This window comes from Pholcus phalangioides, unplaced genomic scaffold (assembly GCF_987345545.1).
Source record: "Pholcus phalangioides strain wild (caught in Gottingen) unplaced genomic scaffold, Ppha-v1.0 ptg000015l_1, whole genome shotgun sequence".
NCBI classification, from domain to species: Eukaryota; Metazoa; Arthropoda; class Arachnida; order Araneae; family Pholcidae; genus Pholcus; species Pholcus phalangioides.
This window is the reverse complement of record NW_028301608.1, coordinates 57,663,006-57,681,943: the sequence shown is the minus strand read 5'-3', so window position 1 is coordinate 57,681,943 and position 18,938 is coordinate 57,663,006. Positions and strand designations below refer to the sequence as shown.

Below are 18,938 nucleotides of genomic sequence, written 5' to 3'. Positions count from 1 at the left end.
AATTTACCCAATTTCTCAACATCAGAATTAGGTAGTAGTGTGACATTATTATTCATGACAAGTTCTTTTACCAAACAATCGGTTACATTGACATCATTGATACCATGTTCATCATTACAGACCACATTACCCAGAATTATAGCATCAACAACATCTGTATTGTTAACATTGACTTTTGGGTTACTATTATCATTATCAAATGCTAGATTTTCATTTACACCACACTTGTCATGATCATTATCATGAATAACTCTGTTTGATACATACATGGAACCATTAACTGATTTGATAACATTTTCGTTCGATTTGTTGATACATGCATCATGAATTAATACCATCTTAACATTATCACATGGTTTCATATCATTGACACTATTTTCAAAATTAAAGTCATTTTTATCACATAAATATACAGAATTATCGATTGATTTGACACAATCATAAATATTATTTGGGCTGATTACCTTATCATTTATCTTTGAAACATTTCCATTCACAAATTCTTTACCTGTAGCAGAGTTTTTAACACATAAATTATCAGCCATTACCTTCTTACTCTTACGAATTGATTTAGCACACTTGGGACCAGGATCAGTTACCAAGTTTACAGGCGTTTTCTTAAAGCTGTTAGACAGCTTATGAACACAATCAATACCCTCAAGATCTCCAAAAAATAAACAACCTGTACTAATTAGTTTTTTGAGTACAGTATCATTGTTATGTGACATTTTGAACTCAACAAAATATGTTATCAGATTTTGCAATTGATCAACCACAGAACATTCATCACTAATGCCATCGTTACTCAAATCATACATGTTCTCAATCCAAGGCAGAAATTTCTCTGTCAGTGTCAAAGACTTACCCCTGATGAGCCACGTCTCTGGTCTGGACCGGGTTTCACTTCACAACATACATATCTCGCCCAAAAGAAACAACCGCAGATAGCGGAAAAACACAGATCGATCCGCGACACTGAAATACAAAACAGGTTGAGGGTTCTTTTGTCCACTGATGACCACAACTCGAACAAAAAGTCGATGATAGTCGAAGCCTCTCCTGGATTCACACTGTCAATGCGTGTCGTTGTTTCACTTCCAGCTTTAAATCCACGCTACCCAAGTGCATTCAGAAACCTATAAAAAGGGAAAATATGGGGCAGACGTATGCACTGGGGAGGGGGAAGAAACACTGGTCGATCACAGCACACACAAAGTATCACTGGTATTAGAACCAGCGATATTGCAAGAATTCATCTCGACTTGCACAGAAAGCCGTTGAATGAAAAGTACAGTAAGGCTATGCAAGTTTTATTATGTAATTATACTTTACAAAAATATAAACTGTTAAAATTTTACAGCAAATTTGGTAATTTAATAAATGTTGTTGTTCATAAATAATTTTTCATAACCGTATTATTCTTTTTTTCAATATAGTTCACCAATTGAAAACCTTTTTACTAATGTCAATTGAAAAATCATATTAGTTTTATTTGGTAGGTGGCAGCAGATATTTCGGATCAATGATTTATGTTAACATGTTCGATTGCAGTGGTTCTTAACATGGTGCCATATGGCCCTCTAGCGTCTCTGAAATATTCTGGGGTGGGAGGGCACAGGTGAAAATCAGATGAAGGGGAAACACGACAAGAGAGAGAGGGAGTGCTGAGAAGAGGGGTTCTCACGGAAAAAGAGGTGATAGATTTCAAATGAATTATGGTGGGAAGAAAATGTTAATACTGTCTAAATCCAGTACAGCATGGAACCAGGACCATCTAAATCCGCGAGCCCGGGCCCTCATATCCATGAGGGGGGCACATGATGAGGAGATCTGGTACTAAAATTTCTGGATGTAATTAATATAAAAGCTTACTTCCTCCCAGTCAAGTACGGGTGACCCCAGAACACTTTGTCAGTGCCGTCTTAATACGTGGGCCTCAAGTTTGAAAAAGGGACGCTCATGATACGATATTTAGTCAAAATTTTCGAGAGCTTCAATATGTGAATTGCATACTAGACAGGCATTTCTTTCCAAGTACGGGGTCTTAGAAAAATTACTGTATTCAGGGGAAGGGGGGCGATGGGGCTCTTAAGACGACCTTGCAATTTTCCTGAGGACCCATGATGTTGAGACGCCTCCCTGCAATAAGGATGTTCACTGATTTCTAGCTCAAGATGGGCGCGGGCCAAGGTCAATATCTGAAAATTCATTGGCTCGTCCAATGTATTATAGGTCTATATCCTATGCAGGAGTTTGATTCGAATAATTTGATCAGTTTGATTCGAATAATTTGATCAGTTTGTTTCGAATAATTTGATCAGTTTGATTCGAATAATTTGATCAGTTTGATTCGAATAATTTGATCAGTTTGATTCGAATAATTTGATCAGTTTGATTCGAATAATTTGATCAGTTTGATTCGAATAATTTGATCAGTTTGATTCACGTTCGCGGAATGAATAAAGCTCGTTAACCGAGGTTCCACCGCATTATTTATAGCATCTATTAAGATTATATGGGCACAAAAAATATTCGATTATATTTCGATTGATTGATAAAAAATTTTGATTTGCCAGTTAAAAATTTTGATCGATTCCCAGCCCTACAAAATATGTTTCTTTCAATGAAAGCATCCATATAATTTGTCTGTGAGTATAGAAGAAATATTCCAGCTGGTATATGATATCTCGATAGAGAAAAATATACGTAAATATTCCGTAACTGCTGGTCACTTATCTTTATGATTATTTTACGGCATATATGCGTTCTAACAAATTTGGCTCAATCTTCCAAACAGCGTCGGGTTGAGAGTAGTAGCCGGAGATAAGCGATATAGCCTTCAAGAATATATTATGTGCAATATAAACCCTGATGAGAGGCTCACAACATGAGACGAGTCATAAAATGGAAACGTAAAATCTCCCAAAATAAAGAAGGTTATTCTGGTCTCTAGATTATAGTTGATGCCAGTCGCGTTGTACTGAGTATGAGCGGTAAGCAATCTGGAGATTGTGGTGAATTTGCGCGATATATATAAATATCAGGAGCTAAAGTACAGACTTAACTACACTGATGTTTCTGGAAAACGGCTTCTTTTGGCGGGTTGGTAAATCTGATATCATGAAGTGTAGCGAAAATATTCTATACTCTGTGCATCTGTACCTCCAAAATACTTTCCGAGGGATCCAGAATAATAATTGTTATTGTAACTTATGTGAAATATATCAAAATATGCAGTAGAACTCTTCTTTTGCGGACACTAGTGGGACAAAAAAAATTGTCCGTAAAAGAAGGGGTGATCGTTTGTCAGGAGTTTGAAATGCATACTTTTATCATATAAAGGGAAATTATTATTTGGCCGTAAAAGAGAGAGGGGGGGGGGTGTCTTTTCTTTCCTTTTTTCAAACGGAATGAAACTCTAGTCCAGCGGTTCTCAACCTTTTCTGACTCGCGGAGCCCTTTTCAGTGTATAATTTCTATGGCGGAGTCCTCTTTAACTCGAGGAGCCCTTTTTAGTATATTATTTACATGGGGAACCCTTTAGGCCTCGTTTTTTTTGTTTGTTCATCAAATTTATTGATTTATTTTATTATCCTCGAGTGGCCGCGGAGCTCCTGGGAAGTGCACACGGAGCTCCAAGGACTCCCCGGAGCACCGGTTGAGAACCGCTGCTCTAGTCTATTGCTACGAGCAATTTACTACCGAGTGAGTTGTGCTGGTAATGTGAGTGTGTGTTTGAACGCGTATCTAGTTTTGTGTTTGATTTTTCAGTGCTGCCATCTATATTTCAAAAGTGAAGTGTGATGATGGAACATTTGTATCATTTCTTTCGGAACGCGCCTTGTAGTTAGGAACCACAGAAAGCCAACATCTGTCGTGTCCATCCAACTTAATTGGTGTCCGTTAAGAGGGGTTTAACGGTAATAATTTCCCCATATATAATAAAGTTCAAACCCTTGATTAAACCCCTGGATTAACGGTCACGCTACTCCCGATGTTAGAAGTCCGTCGAATTGTCTCAGAAATTTTAATGGTCCTTGGATTCAGAAATGTTGAGAAACGCTGGGCTGGCCGAATTAAAATCAGTGACTCGTCTTGAACGTTTTATACGAAGTGAGTGAAATGTGAAGCTCCCTCACATGCGATTTAAAGTATAGCGTCTGCAGCAATTTATTTAATAAAGCCTCAAATGCTACTGAACGTTCGGCAAGGGATCGTTTGGACGTCTGCAGGCCCACTGATATGGTGTTCACATTGAACTTTATTAACCAGTAAATTAAATATACTTGAGTCTCCCCATTTATATATATAATGTAACTTAAATTTATAAGTGTAATCACTCAAGATATAAGTCATTTCTTATGAATACATTCAGACCCCGAATGCTCTGTATTTCTTTTGTAGAAAGTGACTGACCACGTGATTTTAATTTACACATAACTGTAATTAAAACGATTATAAATAATGACTGAATTTTCAATGGCAGTAAATGAATTGAATTGTATTTATAACGTCTTTTTCTTTATAAGAGATTTTCGTGTCTTGAATTTTTTATTGTCATTTAGTTATAAGAGATAGTCTACCTTTCCCACAAGTTCACACCATAAATCATATATAACTATCATTTGTTTGTAATCTTTCGGAACAATAGAGTAAAAAATGTATGAGTATAAAGCTGTACAGAGTATTTTCATACCGACTCCGCATCAAATAAATAACTGTGAGACCGAATTTATATATTGCACTTAAATGAATAGTATATAATGTAAGGACTACGATAATAATGGATAAACATAGGAACGAGGGAGATTTCCAAATGAGGACTGAAAACTGCTATATTCAGAAATAAATCATAAATAACAACCTCGGGTATAATTCGAAGACAATCGGTCGGTTGTTACCTTAATTGCAACGTTAACTTCTTTCCAAATGATTTTCGAGATAAACTTTTGCGTGTCCGTAATGATGTTCAAAACAAGTCTCTAAATTTTATTCTTCCAGAAGAGAACGAGAGAGAGGGAGCAAGCACTGTGTAATTGTCCGCTTTAAGTTACACTGAAAATTGCGGCATCAGTGAGATCTCGGGTTTTATTCCTGAAGCACCGGAGATCGGATCACTAATTTGCGGTCGGTTAGAATTTGTCCCCAAACTTGTCTTGTAAATTCTTTAATTGCATTAAAGCCTTCCCTTCCTTTAGCAAAGTTTCGGTAATTAACACTGAAGTTTGTTACTCGTAAACTGAACAGATGTTTTGGGTTAGTAGTTTGTTAGCGTGTGTATGTGTGTGTAAGTGCGGTTAAGGCATTGCAGGTGCTTTTGTGTTGAACCGCAGGAATTCGCCTTGTGTTTCGTTTTAATCAAAAGGTTAAAGTCCAATTACAAAATCCATTTGTGACGGAATATTTCATTTTCATTGCGCTGTGGCGACTGAATTTTTAGCCATTTTACATCCAACGTAGGCCAATTTATTTTGTCGTATGAATTTCAGGTACAAGTTCATTCATTCAGGCACACGCACACTTTAGAGCAGTGATTCCCAACGTGGGCGTTAACGCCCCCTGGGGCGGTAGAAGCTACGGGTATAACATAGGATTCTATGGGTTGGATTGCGTTGGTGGGCGATGGGAGAAAAACATTTCTGAAGAAGGGGCGATGGGACAAAAAAGGTTGAGAAACTATGCTTTAGAGAGACCATAGATACCCAAACATTTTGTTCCATCGCCCCCACTTCAGAATTTTTTTTCTCATCGCTCCCCAACTCAAGCGAACCCATAGGATCCTATGTTATACCCGTAACTTCTATTGCACCACTGGACTGATTTAACGATTAAAATCGGGTTTTTTCATGATTAGGAAACCATAAAATTGAAGAACTGAAATAAGAATTGCCTCGGGAACGATCATAAATTTTTTTTAAATAGAAGTACGTTATATCGAGGTTCCATTTCAGAATTGAGTTATATACGAGGTCGAACAGGAGTTATTCCGCGGTGTTCGGAAAAATTCGTTAATTCAGAGTTCATTACATCTGGCTCAGATTTTGGCTCATAGCTACGGACATCCAAATAATAAAATCTTAACATGGCAGTGATACCGGTTTATCACATTTACCAATCAGAAATTGTGATCATGCATAATAACCGGAGAATATGGCAAACTTAGTACGATTTACGATGTTTGTCAACGACGTTTGGGTATTATGCGTAATCGGCAGTAAAAGTAATGAATTCGGGAAAATTTATTAATCTTATCAAAATGGTCGGTTGTTATGCAAATTAACCGGATTTATATCACAGTTACCGTAGCAAAATATTTATAAAATATATCATTCATATTTTTTTAATGATTAACATTGAAATCATCGATAGTGGAGATTTTTCTATGACTTGCAAATAGCATGTAGATAATACTGCAACACACGTCCGCATTCGTTAACAAGTCAACTAGTGGAAGGAATTGAGGAAAAAGAAAAGAAAAACACACGCTCTGAAGTGTGTTAAACTATTTTTCAGATCTGATAGCAGCAGCAGCTTTCAGCATGAATGACTAATCCGAATCTTTTCTAGAGCGACAGGATGAAAGTCTCAATCACCGAGAATAGAAATCCTATCGGTACGCAGAGTGAGAAGTTCTCTCGAATCTCAAGAGGTTCCTACTCGAAATCTATTTCAGTGGAGCACTTGAGAGACACCTACAACTTCCTTCACGAAACATGTCGCGAATTGCACCGATGTTCTCTAACTAGCATCCGAAAGTATGACTCAGGACAAGTAAATTTGAGAGCTCTTTGAATCAGGCTATTTTTAGTATATAAATCGAAATTTTATGAGCTTAATCATAATTGACATGTTAAGAAGCACCATTAGTGAGATGCATCTCATAACTGTAATAAAATTCTATTGCCGTGAGCACTAGACGAGCACCGTTAAGAGTATATGGTGTGAAGTTATGTGTACCGCTTTCTCATAATTTTTCTCCGATGCACATATTCTATTATACGCAATCTAGTTTCATGGATGGCACCTGAGTGTTGCAGTGGTACGATGCTCGTCTTCCACCATGAAAGTTACCGTCGTGGTCAATGGGTTCGAATCCTGGGTAAGCACAGAGAACGGAAGAAGTTTTCCCGAGCCTGGGGCGACCACCGATAGATGTGACCTTCATTTCCCGATTACTCCACTGGTTGGAAATTGCCGTATGGCGATATGACCGGAGTTGGTGTGCGGTAAAGTAGTTACATTAATGTGACCACCAGCTAATGTCTGGGAAAACCGCAGTTCGGACAGTAGGTAGATTGCGCTTGTGTGTAGTCGTGTTGGCTTCGTGCGGGACTCTCATCGTGACCATACAGGTTGACACCTCATTCACGACACAGTGGTGGTTGGCTGACATTAGTTTTCAAGCTCCGAGGAGCAAGTGAGGGCCGGTCTCCCATTTGAAAAAGTCTCACCGCAGAAATAAGACATATCTTCAACAATATACTTACCTGAGCATAAAAAATTCAGGCATTTACCATCTTCACTTCATAATATGGATGACGGATGACAGCACCAGCAAGGACACAAAAGAAGCACAACTGGGGCAACTTAAATACGTTACGATCACTAATATATAGTACACACCTCTTCGTACCTGCTTGTACCCTGTTCGTTAGAAATTCCGCAGAGAGGCATATGTGCGCGGTGCATATACGGCCAAGTTGTAGTAGTCGGCTGATTACCTTGGATTGACACACAATAAGGTGTTGGAAGGTTAACGTAGAACCCAGCAGTCTGCAAATGATTCAGTAGTTGCCGAAGAGAATGCGTAAGATCTATTGAGAGAATATGACAATTGTGTTGGCCGAAATGTGTGTGTTTAAGATCCATTCTGGGTAATTATAGACAGGAGAGGGCTCTAGGAGCTTTGAGAACCGTAGAAAGGGGCACCAAGTCAGAGGTGCCGAAAAAAAAAGCACAGAAAAATATAGAGGGAAATGATTTGTGTCTGTAAACTGATTGGTTGCAAGCAGAAAAGTAGCCTACTTGTAAGTTTCCATCATGTTCTTTCTAAAATTTTTCAGACATTTCTGGGCCACGCCGTACGTCGCAAACTGTTCTTGATGATCCCATGCATTTCAAGAAAGAAAAAATTCATTGAAGTAAATGATATCCAATGATACATTCAAAAATTTATAACGATTGAAAATAGCTTCTAGAAGTATCAGTGAACTTAGAAATGTCATATAACGTATACGTCTCTCCAATAAATATACTATCGCCAGCTTGTATTCTCTCAGCAATGGTAAGTTTTGTTCTCGGAAATTTGTCCTCGATGCGACAGCTGCCATCTATTGCACATAGCTCCAAACGAGATTCGTCCAAGGAGGCAAACTTGCTGATTAGAAGAGGTTATATTTGGATATTGTCTCGCAAATTGCAGTTGTTTATACGAATGCAACTTCGTTGCCGCGGATGCAGTGAGTTTTCATTTGAATTCACCATCCATCAACAGCAGGATACTTGTGCAGACATTGTAGACAGAAGTTTAAAATCTTTTAAAATAAAGAAAATAAAAAACAAAGACAAATGAAAATATATTAAAAAAATTAGATGCAAAATTTTCTAGAAACCAATATTCTTTTCTGAGAAAAAAACGGGCCGAAATATATATTTTTTTCTAGGCCTTGGTGACCTTTCCCCCACCTTTTGAAGAAACGCTGGCATAAATACTGAAAATTTTGCTTTGCTCTCAGGCAGACCCCCAATAATATTTAGTCACTACGCAAGCAACAATTTAGTCACGAACGCCGATTTTTTACTCGCGATGGTGGCCTTTCGCCTGAGATTTATCAAGCCCTGTCCTATCAGGTTCATTTGAACAGTCGGTTGACCCTCATAGACTAAAGCTATATATTTTATTACTATTACTCTACGTTAACCCACTCACCTCTCGTATCAATGGTGCTTGGTTATGCGTTGTCAGCACTTCATAATGAACAGAGTGATGATATTTGTGTGGTTACTGTGCAATCGAGCGACATCAGTGCGCGAATATTTCACAAACTGTCTAGTTCCAGGTGCTTCACTGGTAAGCCAAAAATCACTATTATTAGTATTATTTTGCATCTGAAAAACAACTTTTTTTAAACCTGAGGGAGTGACATTTAATGCATTTTTGGAATGCCTACATCTCATCTCATATTCGCATCGAGTCAGATCGACATTTGCCTTATTTAACTGGCTACACGCAATCAAAATTAAAAGGTATCGCATTAATTTGACTCGACTGGTGTATATTATCAATAACTTTAAATTATCAAAACTTTCAGGAATAACGCTTCGCATACGTTATTCATAAATTAATTTATTATTTCCCATAAAGGAATGAATGGAAATTTGTGTCCGTGTATCTGAATTGTTTTCCATTGGTGATAAATGGGATAAGAGAAATTATGTATTAATACATTTTAGATTTATAGACTAATAAGTTGATACATCTTAGATATCAGCCTGTATCATTTCTAGATTAAATCGAGCAAACGCGAAATAACTTTTGAAATACGTTCGTGTCGCCGAAACATAATTCAATTTTTGATATAATAAAAATGTAATTATTTCGAAATTATTAGTGGGGCTTTTATGAAAGTTATTGAAGTTATATGTGGTGTGGATTGAATTTTATGGGAGATTTGACATAGATTTCAATTAATAAGCGATACTGAAATACTCAGCATATCCACTGTATGAATCAAAATAAGCGTAAGGACTTTTACGTTGTTGAAAGTATAATTCCAATATGCGACACAAGCATTAATTTTTCGGATAACACAGCTGTGAAGAAATTCATCAAAGAAAAAAAATGCAGGAACGTTCGTTCTTCAAGTCCAGAAATGCAATTTGGAACTGCTAAGCTGTTGACTAAGCCATAGATTTGAAGACGCCAAAGATAATATGGAAATTAAGATAACAATAAGAATAATAATTACGAATTTATTTATATGCATAAATGTTATTTATGCATATATTATGCATTTATATGCATAAATATTTTCAGTTGACGCGTAATATAAGTATATTTTATTCGCACAAATGATTCTACCTGGAACCACTATAGGTTCATTTTAATGCCCCCCCCCCCCTACAATAATGATAATACTGAGCTTTGTTGCGAGGCGGCAGCAGTATCGTCCCCAGTGCAAAGAAGAGCGAACGTGTTCCGAGAGAGAGAGATCGTTCTTTGCTGCTATACACTGTATGTTAGTTTGAAGGCAGAAACGCAGAATAGAGCGTCTATTGTGAGGAATGGGATCAAACAGGGTTCACTTCAAAAGACCCGGGACGTGAGAAATCATTTATCAGGGTTTTCAGTGCTTTCACTACAGACAGCTAACCGTTTCTCCGCGGAGCTAAGCGACTGCAGCTTTCAACAACGTTTACAATGTGCGAAAGCTTTAAAAAAAGGGAGAACCCGGGGATTTTTTTCGCATTTTTAAAAAAATAATAGATCTGAATATGTGTTTGGATAAAGCTACACACACACGCACACGATTTCGATAAAAATATGGGAAAAATTATATCAGTAAATATATTTTTTTAAATCTACGCGATAAGAAAAGCTATATTAATATCGTAAGTAAACCGGATTTAATACCACTCAGTAATACTGGACATCAGTATCTGCCGAATTCCATTTTTTTTTTCTTTTTTGATTTACTTATGATATGTGCAAAATTTATTAAAAGAGTACCATGAAACGATTTTATGGTTGAAATTGAAAACAACGTTCGTATAACATAGAAAAATGTCATGGGATCAATATAAAGAGGTGATCGGGACGTATACTATTATTTGTATTGCTATATTACACCAGGACTGGACAAATCCCAGGTACTAGGTCACCGTTGCGACTGAAAAATTGGTATCAGCGCCTAAAATTTTCTCTGAGTCACCGAATTGCAGGCAGCACAAAATGTTTGGAATTTATAGCCGCATATCTGCCAAGATGAAAGAAGATCACTATGCCCTGAAAAAGTCTTAAGAAGCGTTATTTTCGACTTTTTCTTAGGTATAATTTTTTTTTAAAAATCAAGATTTTTTTGTGATTTGTACAGCCCTGTTTTACACTAATGTGCTGCGCATGAAAAATTCATGCTTCGAGGACTGCCAAAGTTATCAGCTGAAGGGCCCAATAACAGGATTTGAAGACCATGTATGTGAATAGTATGTTAAGATTTTTTCAAGTTTTGGAATTTATGTCAAATTTTACATGAAATTCAGTCCCCGATATATTTCTTCAATAATTTTCATGTTAGCTTCACTAATATTTTGAAAATAATTAAATTTAGGTTATCATAAAAATCAGATTATGCTTCAGGAGGATATTTTATCAATCAATTTGCGTTTACTCGACGCAATTCAAAAACTATGCATGCTGATATTCAAGAAAAACAATTGCTTATAAATTCATAAATCTAAAATTCATCAATCCATTATATTGCTTGTTAACGAACTACCACTAAAACAATTATGGTACACAAAAACAAATTAACATTTGTTTATTCATGGGAAATAATAAATTCATTTCTTTTGTACGATTTATACTGGCGGACAGTTTCCGAAAGTTTTGATATAAAAATAGATAATGACTTCATTATATAATTTTGAAATAATAACGACACAAAAAGGCTTCTAAATATTCTGATTCGTGCATCACTTCGTTTTTTCATGAAATTCATGTGCGATCCTTCTTTTTCGATCACCTGTTTCATGGAGGGCAAATGCAATTAAGGCTGGTCATCGTGGTCTTGGAGAAGTAAAGCATTTGAACATACAATCCATTATAGGATATTACAAAGAAATATAAGAAAATACATAGACATTGGCTGGTTCACGACAGGCATGATGCGTGAGGGAGGAGAATTCGTGACTATCTCTAGATTTGTGCAGCAATCACCCTGCGGCTCTGCCATCAATATTGTTGGTTGAAAATTCGAAACCTGTTACTCGAATATACGTACATTTTCTTTCCTTTCCATTGACGTAAAAATAGAAGAAAATTCATCTCATTGAATTGATCCATTTTCTGATCTTCAGCATTTGAGAGAAGACACCTCTGCTACACTTTTCATTGTCAATAATGCTGTGTATTGCAGCGCTGACACGCCACGGCACATTTCTTTGCCGAAGAGGTTAAAGTGTGCCTCGTAAAGATGGAAATGATTCCAACCAACTATAGCAAGCAATACAATCACAAAATTGAGGAAATTCAAAATAAAATTCAAAATAAAAACTGTTTCAACTTTGTTAAGAAAGATATTACCTGTTTGTAAATGACATTAAAATCAAGGTTAACTGTATATTTTATCCTTAATTAACGATTTAAGCTAATTAAAAATTCACTCTAATTAACTGAATTGATGTGCTGATGTATTGTTTCAATTAAAAATATGCTAACAGCACACATTTACATCCGTGTTTTCTAAAAAAAATCAATACGTTTTTACGGGGGGATTATCATTCTCAAACACTCAAGTATCAGATGATTAACTATAATTACAACAAGTGTTTATATTACAAGTGCATTGTCTTTTTTCTGGGTTATTATTCGCTTGTGTCTGAATAGAATCAGACTAATAGCATTGAACTACTTGATTCAATTTTTCGCGAAAATAATGGGGATTTTACACGAATATTCTACTTAAGTGAAATTTAATGTCAATAAAATTACGAATATGATATACAATTTAGTAATAAATACGAATTTCTATGCGTACAACCACTTTGTAAATAATTCAAAATAATATATTTGAAGTAATTTTATAAGTAACTATTAACGTAGATAAAATACTAAATTTAAATTTCTGCAGAATTTTAAAACTGAATTTAATGTGATGTATAATATAATTGATATCAGACTCTGAGTAAGTCTTAATTTCAACTTATAACGTGGTCCTTTCTAAAATGAAAGGAATTTTATAAAATTATAATTTATTGATATTAAAAAAATTACTTGCTTTTTCTTTTAAATCCTCATTATTCTGTGATGGTTGAACGAATCCTCTTCCGAATCGCACTCCAATGAAATGTCACATGTTGCACAGTTTGGAGTTTATCCCTTTTTTTGTTCACTCTCACATGATTTAATGAATATTTGATTAATTTGAAATTATCATTAGCCAAAGAATAAGGGGGAAAGGAAACACTGAAGATATAGAGAACCGGATTTTTGTGTATTATTCCACTATAAGAGAGAGATCTCTGGACCCATTCTCCCGCAATGTTCCGCGAGGAACCCAGAACTAAAGGTATATTTACTACTCGCACGAGATCGGTGTGACATTTCGAACCTACCACGCGCCAGGTTATCGCCAATGCTGCCAAATCATACTTTTTAATGTGGTTTTTTTTATGTTATAAATCACCAGATTTTTTTTTTTTTTTTTTAATTACATATGATCTGTCTGTAACTCAATATTTTTATCTGAAGCTTGTGGGTTAGTTGTTTTTATTTGAAAATAATAAGTACGGGGGCATTATATTATTTATCATTTTCAATCTTGTGTAGGGTAGTCACATATCCCGGTTTTACAGAACAGTTCCGGTTTCCCGCGGTTAAATTCACTGTCCTGAAAAAGGCTTTCTGGACACCTATTTGTCCCGGATTACTTTGCGCTATAAAAGATCAAATGAAATAGAATCATATGCAAATACAATCCGTCCCGCTTCATTAGATTTAACAGGTAAAATCCTCTGCAATCAAAATTTCTCTTATAAACGCAATGTTAATGTTCCCCGCTTATCTGAATGTCACCTTTTTTCCTCCTCTTAACCGAATATTACGATCCACACGACAACTATAAATGTACGTTAACTATAAACATGACTATAAACACAATATAAACATGATATTTTTATTAGATAAAACATTTGAAAATTATGACAAATATATTGCCAGTTAAGAAATATAGATTTTAAAGCTTGAAGTGACAAAGCTGTCTTTAGTACACATACATTTAATTACTTTATTTATTTTTTTTTTTTCCTCTGTAGAGCCAAAATAAAATAAAGTTTTGGGAAAAGTTTGATGTGCAATAAGAGAAAAAAATCCCCCTTCTTCATGTATACGCCCTTCAATCGTGTATATACGGGCAGTTCGACTTTCATAGCCCTGCACGTTGGTTTATCAATTTCTTTTTTAATTCATAAATTTCTGCATTTTGTTTTGTTTCACTCACCGGAGTACTGCATTTCTGTCTTTTCTATAATCATATTTACAATCACTATTATATTATTACAATCATTACATTATTTGATTACATTTTATGATTATAATAATCATGTTTAATAATATTTTGAAAATATCGTATAAAAGTTAGAAGATAAATAAATTAATGCAGCACTGTACATTGAATAAAATAGAACCCTCAATTAACTTTCAAAACGATTTCAATTTCAAAATGGAAACGTGTATGATAAATATAAAAGAAACTCAGCAACTTTAATGCAAAGAAAAACAAAAACGAAACAATGAAATGTAAACAAATACAAAATTTAATTAGAAAAAAAACAATCAGAAACTATAATTGCAAATAATGTAGTTTCTGATTTTTTTTTTCTAATTTCTAGATTAGTTTACATTTCATTGTTTCTTTTGTGTTTTTTTTTCGCATTGAGTTTCTTTTATATTTATCAGACACGTACCCATTTTGAAATCGTTTTGAAAGTTAAGACAGGGTTCTATTTTATTCGATGTACAGTGCTTTATTAATTTATTTATCTTCTAACTTTTATACGTAATTTTCGAAATGTTATTAAACATGATTATTATAATAATTTACATCGAAGATTAAAGTTTGGAAATATGAAGAATTCTTCAAATAAAATTATGAAATTTTATTCTATATTTTGTTTAAATTTCCTATCATTTTATACATTTTTATCACAAATTAGAAAAAAAAAGTGCATGAATAAAAAACATACTTAAACTTTGTATGGCACTGAATCACTGAATGAAGAAGCAGAAGTTAGGTGTATTTTCCGATATTAAATTCCATCAAAAGTGATGAGAAAACTTTAATGTATTTTCTGACGTGCTGAAACTCTCTCTTTCTCTCTCTCAAATAATTAACTAAAATGTTTACAGCCATTCAAGGATATCTAAAACAAATATTACGAGTTCTTTTCTCAAATATATGTATTCATCACTCATTTGAGTATTTTCTGATTTCCGGAGTGGCGGAAAATAACTATACGCACATCATTTCAACTCTTATCTATTTCTAAACGACAGTTTTCTGTCTTGTTAGTAATTCCCACTTCTTTTATTATACAATTATTGCACCAGTTGCATGGAATCGTAACTTCGGAAGAGGAAAATCGCAAGTAGTTAAGATAAATTAAGAACGCCATGTGTGTGTATAGCCAACATTTAAATTTATTTCTTCTTTGGTAACATTTTATGAATCGAATCGTTCGTTTCCGAAATTCCATTTTCAGACTGTAAATCGGAAATGGTAAATTCAACATGATGCAACTCCATCACAAAAGTTTGCATTTTTATGGTTGAATAAATTATGCGCATTCAAAAATCTCATGCAACTTTTGCCATAATAAAACATTTAATTGGCGAAAATTGACCGTGGAATTTTTCGTTTGTGTAATGCGTTATTTTACGATACGTCGATTGCTAGAATACTTTCCGCTTTACCTGGAAGTTTGGAAGGTGTAAGAGGCGCCATCTATTGGCTCCTATATGGTCATACATCAACATAAGAAGTAATAAAAGCACTACAGTACTTTAGATTTTTTTTTTACCATCGGTGTTTTAAAACTCGGAATACTGTCTTTGGATCATATTTTCAGTCACAATCACCAAAATATAATAGTTTAAAAACGCTTTACACCATGGGTCTACATCTTTCCAATCCCCGGGAGAGATATCATGTAATTGTGTCAACATTTGTGAGACATGCATTTTTTTTTTTTGGTAAATTATATTTTATACTTGTTGCGATATTTACAATACTCCTCTATTCTTCCGTCATCGGCGATTTTTGGGAGATTTTAGAGTTTAGAGATAGCTGGAAGATTTACAAACTTTTGGCTATAATTGGAAGTTTTACACGCCAATTATAGCCAAAATCTTGACAATTATTTTCTCTGACAACTTCACTTGCCTTTGACAATTCTTTTTCGCTATAATTGACATTTTTACTTGCTTTCGACAACGGTTTTTGGCAGTAATTGACATTTTATCTGTTTTTGACAATGTTTTGGAGATAATTTGAGATGTCCGGTATGGATACTTTTCTACCGGATTGCTTTTCGCGGAGCGGATGGAACACCTGGGCAGGCCGCATTTGGCCTGCGGACCGGACAATGTACACCCGTGCTTTAAACTTATTAACCGTTCATTAACATATTTTCATATCACTTAAATTGCATTCTCTAATTGTTAGTTTAAACTTTAATAAAGGTTCCCGTTTCCACCAAATGGTATTGTTCTGAAACTACATACCGCCTCTACTATATCTATTCTCCTGGATATGGTTATATCTAAATTCCCCCGAATTCACACTCTGATCACCATTGAGTAAAGATAAACCCCGCTCTTAACAACCATGACTCTATGCAAACACTTACAAGAGGGGCATCGATCGACAGCTCAAATTTAATTGGATGCTTGAGAACCAAAACGTGTGTTTTAATAACCAAACACAATATACTACGAGTTAGCCAATGCAAACAGATGTATCGATAGCATTAGGTGTATCCAAACCTTGTTAAAGACACTCGTGATGAGGAAAATCACAATCGCTCAAAATTAGAGTTTTCTGAATATAAACTCGTGTTGAAAATGAACATTTATGCTATAAGAATGCATAATTACTCTAGCATTATTCTCAATATAATTCTATAGACAAGTAATTAATCAGCGCAACTCACACACATTAACAAAATTAAATGACTTTCAAATATTTAATTTGAGATATAAATATGAATAAACGTATTGTTCAAGAAGCTAGTATTCTTTTAAATACAATGTATTTATTCTCATGAATTAATACAATAGTAATTCTCAAAATTATCATTTCAGAATTCTCCTAAGAAATACAGGTTGAAGTCCTGTGGAAACATTTCAAAAATAAATACCAAATCAACCAGTTGGCATAAAGCAGTGCGGTTTGCACAAAAGCACTTATGATAGTGGAGAGCTCTTAATTCGAACTATAAATAATGAAAAAGGTTTGATAAACAAAAAAAAGTTCGGATTTCACTTACAGGAGATACTGTAAAACGGAAAAAACTCAGCATAACGCACAATATCATTTCAATATTAGTTCCCTTGTTTGCTCGGGCTACATCTGAGCTGGTGAAAGGGTGCTCATGTTGCAATATGCTAGTTTTTTATATGACGCAAATTTTCATAAACATGAATTATACAGTATGTGATTCATTTTATGTGTTATGTCGAGTTTCTCGTTTCACAGCACTACCTGTGAGTGAGATTTGTATTTCTTTTTGTTTATCAGAAAAGAAAAACAAACTCTACGTCATGATAAGTGTTTTAGTGCGAACCGCACTTTTTTATGTCAATTGGTTAGTTTGTTATTAATTTTCAAAATGAGCCTATATGACTTCTCGCCCACCCAGTATTATTAGCATTTTTCGTGTTAATTGCGCATCAAAGCGACATTGATGTTTATAAATTTGTAGAAATTTACAAAATGCAGATTTCTCTCTCTCTCTCGGAATGTGCATAGTCGGAACTTTCTGACGGCTTGACAGATATATCACTCAGATATTACCGATTGGTTGATAATTATGTAAATTATATGAATAGCGTGACAGCAGGAGGTTGCTTGAATTATTGAATCTGATGTGGGAACGGTGTAGGAAAAAGATCATTTGGCATATATTAGAAAGCAGGTTCCCCCTCCCATTACGTCGAGTGAATATTAAGATACAGTAAAATCTCGTTATAAAGGACACTAATAGGGAGCTGAAGGTTGTCCGTTAAAATGAAAGTCCGGTTTATAACAAATAATTCTTATACGGGTATAATGCTGCAGGGTGCGTATCAATGGAAGTACAGCAGTCAGCTGCATAAAAACTGCTTATTATATATATATAATAAAAACATCCTTCAAACACAAAATTCGTTGAATTGAAAAACATTTGAATATTATATATATACACTCTATTTTCTTCAAAGGAAACTCGCGGGCGAAGGCCATCGCGGGGACCCGGCGTGTGACGTCCGGTCGGCCGCGGTTGACTACCGTCTTGCGGACCGCGACCTTACTATATATATACACTGGATTAGTCCTAATTTTTCAAGCTGGCGAGCGGTATGAGTCATGCAGCACATCCATATTTATGTGAAACAAAACAGCAATCACGCGATGTTTTCCATTTCTAATTAAGCAGTGGAGTTTTTAGTTGTAATTGTAGTACCTGCATCTCAAACTGACTGCTTTAAACGTTACAAAATCAACAAAAATATTCTAAAACTTTTAATAAATAATAACTAATAAATTAATAATTAATCATTTCAATTCAATAAATCTTTTTTCCCAAATATTTTTCTTTTCATATTCGTATTATCATTTTTATGAGTTTTTTTTTAATGTGTGGATTTTGGCATAGGTTGAATTATAGAAAGGGTTAAACGTTTATTACCACAGTCAGTTTGAAGATAAAAATCACCTGAGATAAAAATCAGCGTCACCTTCACAAGCAAGGTGAGGTCATATTATTCCCATTTTATATTTCTAATTTACTGGTAGATGGCCCAAATTAACGACAGTGAAATTTTCTTAGTATCAGAGCATTTGCGACTGTGATTTCACTAATTTGCCAAAATGTTTTGTCTGCTTTTTTTTTCCTACTTTCAAGTTTTGCAATCCGAATTTTGTTTTCTTACTTTAGTTTGAATCACAAAAAAGGTATTTATA

The 18,938-nt window shown here is 34.8% G+C and overlaps 1 protein-coding gene across 1 annotated transcript in view; it reads right to left on the bottom strand.

Annotated features, from left to right (window-relative positions):
• LOC149076290 (discoidin domain-containing receptor 2-like) overlaps window positions 1-13,282 on the bottom strand; it is a 55,272-nt gene extending 41,990 nt beyond the window's left edge. Inside the window, exon 1 of the mRNA XM_089243847.1 lies at window positions 12,996-13,282. The gene's annotated coding sequence lies outside the window, so the exon portion shown is untranslated. The remainder of the gene's footprint in view (window positions 1-12,995) is intronic.
• Window positions 13,283-18,938: the final 5,656 nt, after the last annotated feature.